Here is a 6022-nt window from a genome sequence, read left to right as displayed (position 1 = left end):
CTACATTACTCAACTCATATGTATATGTATATACTGTACTCGATATCATCTACTGCATCTTTATGTAATACATGTATCACTAGCCACTTTAAACTATGCCACTTTGTTTACATACCCTACATTACTCATCTCATATGTATATACTGTACTCGATACCATCTACTGCATCTTGCCTATGCCGTTCTGTACCATCACTCATTAATATATCTTTATGTACATATTCTTTATCCCTTTACATTTGTGTGTATAAGGTAGTAGTTTTGGAATTGTTAGGTTAGATTACTCGTTGGTTATTACTGCATTGTTGGAACTAGAAGCACAAGCATTTCACTACACTCGCATTAACATCTGCTAACCATGTGTATGTGACCAAAAAAAATTTGATTTGATTTGAGGTTGTTGGCCAAGATCTCGCGATACATGGCCCCATCCATCCTCCCCTCAATACGATGCAGTCGTCCTGTCCCCTTTGCAGAAAAGCATCCCCAAAGAATGATGTTTCCACCTCCATGCTTCACGGTTGGGATGGTGTTCCTGGGGTTGTACTCATCCTTCTTCTTCCTCCAAACACGGCGAGTGTATTTTAGACCAAAAAGCTCTATTTTTGTCTCATCAGACCACATGACCTTCTCCCATTCCTCCTCTGGATCATCCAGATGGTCATTGGCAAACTTCAGACGGGCCTGGACATGCGCTGGGTTTTCTTCTGTCTTTTCCTTTTTTCTCTTTAATTCATTCTCTTGGTTGTTGGTGCGTTGGTGGGTTCTTGGTGGTGGGGAATGGAATGAATTGTATTTTATTTTTAAATGTTTCTTCCTGGCCAAAAAACGTGACTGTGGGAGGGGTCTCGAATGGTTGAGGGACAGCTATTGGGGAACTGTGGGGGGGGGGCTTGGAGGGTTCAGGTTCACGTTTTTTGGCCTGGTGGTAGATCGGTCAACATGCCCTTGAGCAGGGCATTGATCCTGGATGCTTCTGTGTTTCGCTCTGAATGGGAATCTGTTGGATGACTGGTATGATGTAGTTATTGAGCGGCTTCACTGCAAGTATATTGTATGTTTAGAATATTCAATAAATAATTTTAAAAAATTTAAAAAATGCAGTAGATGGTATAGAATACAGTATATACATATGAGATGAGTAATGTAGGATATGTAAACATTACTAAAGTGACGTTTATTTAAGTGACTGGTGATACCTGAGATGTTATTACCTACCCTCACCAGCGGGGTGACAGGGCGGGGTCGAGACCCAGGGTCTCGGGATAAGGATTGATTGAATATGTCCGTAAACACACCAGCCAGCTGGTCTGCGCATGCTCTGAGGACGCGGCTGGGGATGCAGTGCAGGTGTTTGTACACATGCATACCTCCTTCCCTCAGTAAGAGCATTGAAGATGGGTCGTAGCTGGGTCTTCCAGCATGACAATGACCCAAAACACACAGCCAGGGCAACTAAGGAGTGGCTCCGTAAGAAGCATCTCAAGGTCCTGGAGTGGCCTAGCCAGTCTCCAGACCTGAACCCAATAGAAAATCTTTGGAGGGAGCTGAAAGTCCGTATTGCCCAGCGACAGCCCCGAAACCTGAAGGATCTGGAGAAGGTATGGAGGAGTGGGCCAAAATCCCTGCTGCAGTGTGTGCAAACCTGGTCAAGAACTACAGGAAACGTATGATCTCTGTAATTGCAAACAAAGGTTTCTGTACCAAATATTAAGTTCTGCTTTTCTGATGTATCAAATACTTATGTCATGCAATAAAATGCAAATTAATTACTTAAAAATCATACAATGTGATTTTCTGGATTTTTGTGCTTACATGCTTTGTAAGTAGGACAACCTGCAAAATCGTATATTACTGTATATTATACTGGAAAAAATTCAGTTATAAATTCTTTTGTCTTAGTTAAAAATAAGTTGTCCTCCAGTAAACTTTGATCAAATTTCCAATATCTAAGTCCACGTGGAAAATATATAAGTTATGTGAATGCCAATTAGAAGATGATTCGATCGCATTCTGTCTCCTATTAAAACTTTTTAAACCTTTGATGCAAGAGAGAAAAAGACAAGAAAGTAGTCAAGACGACTAGCTTGATTAAGTCTCCATGTATATCTCACTAGGTCTGGGTTTTTTAGTCTCCAAATATCCACTCTTTCTAATGTATCCATAATATTTGTGATTTCCTTAAGCTCACGGTGATGATAGTTAGTAGAGTGATTACCTTTACGGTCCATTGAGGTACTTCTCACTGTGTTATAGTCTCCTACCATAATGATTAGATCATTTGTTGCCTGTAAGTTCAATAAATTGGTATAAATGTTTTCGAAAAAGTGCGGATCATCCTGATTTGGACCATATAAATTAATGAGCCAAATCACTTTTTCATCCACTTTCATATTCAAAAGGATCCACCTTCCTTGCGAATCATTCCTGACTATTTGCACATTCAGATCGAAATGTTTGAGTTCCTTTGTCCATGACAGAAAATTATTTCACCACCCCATTCATTTTCCCACGCAACTTCATATAAGGATGTAGAGTGAGTTTCCTTTAAACAGTATATGTTATATTCCTTTTCTTTTAGCCATGTAAAGACTGATCTTTTTTATAAATCTGCTAAACCATTACAATTATAACTGGCTATACTTATTTCACCCCTTACCATAACTAGATACTATTCTCAGTCTAAATTGACCATAATTAGTGCTTGTAAAGTTACTGCCATCAGAGGTATTATGAAGGTCAAAACTAGAGCTTTCAAATGTCTGATATTTAGAATTCAAGAAATAGGTTCTAGCAAATATTTGTTTTATTCCCTTGCCTGTTTGCCTGTGAGCAAATGCCACAGATGTTAGAAAATTGAGACAAGATATTATGTGTGAAGAAAATCTGAGTAGGTTGATGTGTATGCTATTGGATGTGATATAGTGATGTCTGTATAAGAGTAAGACTATAATCTGTGATGTCCAAATAAATAATAACTCTGCCAATTTGCATGGTTGAGTGTCTATGTGTGTAACATGTAGTGCGTACAGTGGGGCAAAAAAGTATTTAGTCAGCCATCAATTGTGCAAGTTCTCCAACTTAAAAAGATGAGAGAGGCCTGTAATTTTCATCATAGGTACACTTCAACTATGACAGACAAAATGAGAAGAAAAAAAATCCAGAAAATCACATTGTAGGATTTTTTATTTTTTTAAATACTTATTTTCCACCATAATTTGCAAATAAATTCATAAAAAAATCCTACAATGTGATTTTCTGGATTTTTGGATTTTTATTACTTGGTTAAAGCTTCTCTAGTGTCCGTGGGTTATTTAATCTGAAAAATAAGAACCTAACAGTAGTGTTCAAATTTTGTGATGATCGGTCGGGGACCCTTGGTCTTGTCGCTCCAAGTCTGTGTACTCGGTGGAAAGTCACCTTGTTTACAGTCTCTATAGAAAGTTTCAAGGCGGATTGCATGAATTCTCTGATCGCGCCCTCTGGATTATTGGATTCGTCCTCAGGAATCCCATAAAAAAATAGATTTTCACGCATGCTACGACTTTGTATGTCTACTCCTTCATCACCCTGTTTTCCCTGAGTAGACAATCCATGTTGGAATCGTAGATTTTTACTTTGGCTGTGAGTGTCTTGTTTTCTCTTTGGAGCGTGAGAATTACACTCTGGCTGAACTCCAAACTCCCCCTCAGCCCTGCTACCTCCTCACACAACTTTTCCAGTGTTGCATGGATTCCAGCCAGAGCACTAGCCTCTACCTCAATGGTAAGTAAATCACCTGTGTCTGTAGATGAATCTGTTTTTCTTTTTTTTGTCGGGCTAAAGTTATTTTGTGAGGTGGTCGCATCTTTCTATGAAGGAGTATATTGTTCCTCCATAGCGTAAAGCTGTTGGTACTCTTCGATTTCCCTCAGGATCTCCTTAGTATCCAGATTGGCTCTTTACTGCAACCAGTTGTTTTACGAAAAGATAACAATGAGTCTTTCCTACAACGACGACAGGTGTCTGTAGTACAGCCAGCTAGCACTCGCGGAATCCACACAAAAAAATGTCTATCTACTGCATGCTTGAGCTATATTGTTGATGTAAATTGAGAAGAGCGTGGGGCCTAGGATTGAGGCTTGGTGACAGGCAGTGGCGGAGACAGCAGATGTTCTGAATTTATACACTGCACTCTTTGAGAGAGGTAGGTAGCAAAACAGGCCAAAGACCCTCAGAGACACCAATACTCCTTAGCAGGCTCACAAGAATGGAATAGTCTACAGTATCAAAAGCTTTGGTCAAGTAAATAAAAATATCAGCACAACATTGCTTAGTCAGGGGCATTTAGGACCTTTAAGGTTGCCGTGACACATCCATAACCTGAGTGGGAAACAAGATTGCATACCAGAGAAAATACTATAGACATCAAGAATGCCAATCAGTTGATATTTGACAAGTTTTTCCAACACTTTTGATAAACTGGGCAAAATAGAAATTGGCCTATAACAGTTAGGATCAGCTTGATCTCCCACTTTAAATAAAGGATGCACTGTGGTTGCCTTCCAAGCAGTGGGAACCTCCCCAGAGAGGAGACAGGTTAAAAAGGTCAGAGATAGGCTTGGTGACGATAGGGGCAGCAACCTTAAAGAAAAAAGGGTCTAAACCATCTGACTCAGATGTTTTTGGAGGTCAAGTTTAAGGAGCTCCTTTAGCACCTCGGACTCAGTAACCACCTGCAGGGAGAAACTTTGTAGTGGGGCAGGGAAAAAAGAGGGAGAAGCATCGGGGCTAGTCACATGAGAAGAGGTAGGAGATGAAGAAATGTTGGACGGGCAAGGAGACATGGCTGTCTCAAATAGGAATCCTGACTTAATGAAGTGGTGTTTAAAGAGCTCAGCCATGTGGTCCTTGTCAGTAACAACCATGGGCAGCTGTTAGGAGGGTTTATTCTCCAGGTCTTTAACCGTTTTCCATAACTTCTTAGGGTTAGACCCACAAAGAGAGAACTGCTTCTTAAAGTAAGTAACTTTGGCCTTCCGGATAGCTTGAGTGCACTTATTTCGAATTTGCCTGAACGAGAGCCAGTCAGCTGAGCATTTCGCCAAATGGAATTCTTGAGGTGGAGTAACTTTGCAAAATCACGGTCGAACCAGGGGCTGAACCTGTTTTTAATTCTCATTATCTTTATGGGGCATGTTTGTTAACAATACCACTGAAAATATAAAAAAGAAGGTCCAAGTGTCTTCGACAGAAGGGCTCAAGCTGATTCTATACCATTTTACAGAGGCCAGGTCACGAAGGAAGGCTTGCTCATTAAAGTTTTTTAGCAAGCGTCTATGACAAATCAGGACAGGTCGTTTCACTGAGCAGCCATTACGAACACAGGCTGTAAAATAGTGATCACTAAGGTCATTACAGAAAACACCAGACTGATACCCATCAGGATTATTTGTGAGGATAACATCAAGGAGAGTAGCCTTTTCTGGGTGTTTGGAGTCATACCTTGTGGGATTGGTGATAATCTGAGAAAGATTTAGGGAGTCCCATTGCTTTAGGACTTGGTCAGGTGGTTTAAGCATGTCTCAGTTTAGGTCACCTAGCAGGACAAATTCATACTTAGTATAAGGGGCCAGGAGAGAGCTTAGGGCATTTAAGGTACAGGCCGGTGCTGTTGGTGGACGATAACACCCAGCAACAGTCAACAAAGAGCTATTTGAAACTTTAATGCTTAAAACCAGCAAATCAAATTGTTTGGTGACAGACTTGGTCGAGACAACCAAGCACTGAGGTTGTACCTTGGTAAAGATTGCCACTCCACCAGCTTTGGGAGATCTGTCTTGCTGAAATAGGTTATAACCAGAAAGGTTAAGATCAGTGTTCAAAAAACTATTTCTTAACCATGTCTCAGTAATTACCAACACATCTGGATTGGAGCTGTGAACCCACACTTTCAATTGATCCATTTTAAGCTTCTAGTGTTAATGTGCAGAAAACCCAGGCTTTTACGAGAGCAGAAATCAGTGAAGCAGATATCAGAGCAT

Source organism: Salvelinus alpinus, chromosome 35 (genome assembly GCF_045679555.1).
Source record: "Salvelinus alpinus chromosome 35, SLU_Salpinus.1, whole genome shotgun sequence".
NCBI classification, from domain to species: Eukaryota; Metazoa; Chordata; class Actinopteri; order Salmoniformes; family Salmonidae; genus Salvelinus; species Salvelinus alpinus.
This window is presented reverse-complemented; position numbering follows the sequence as displayed.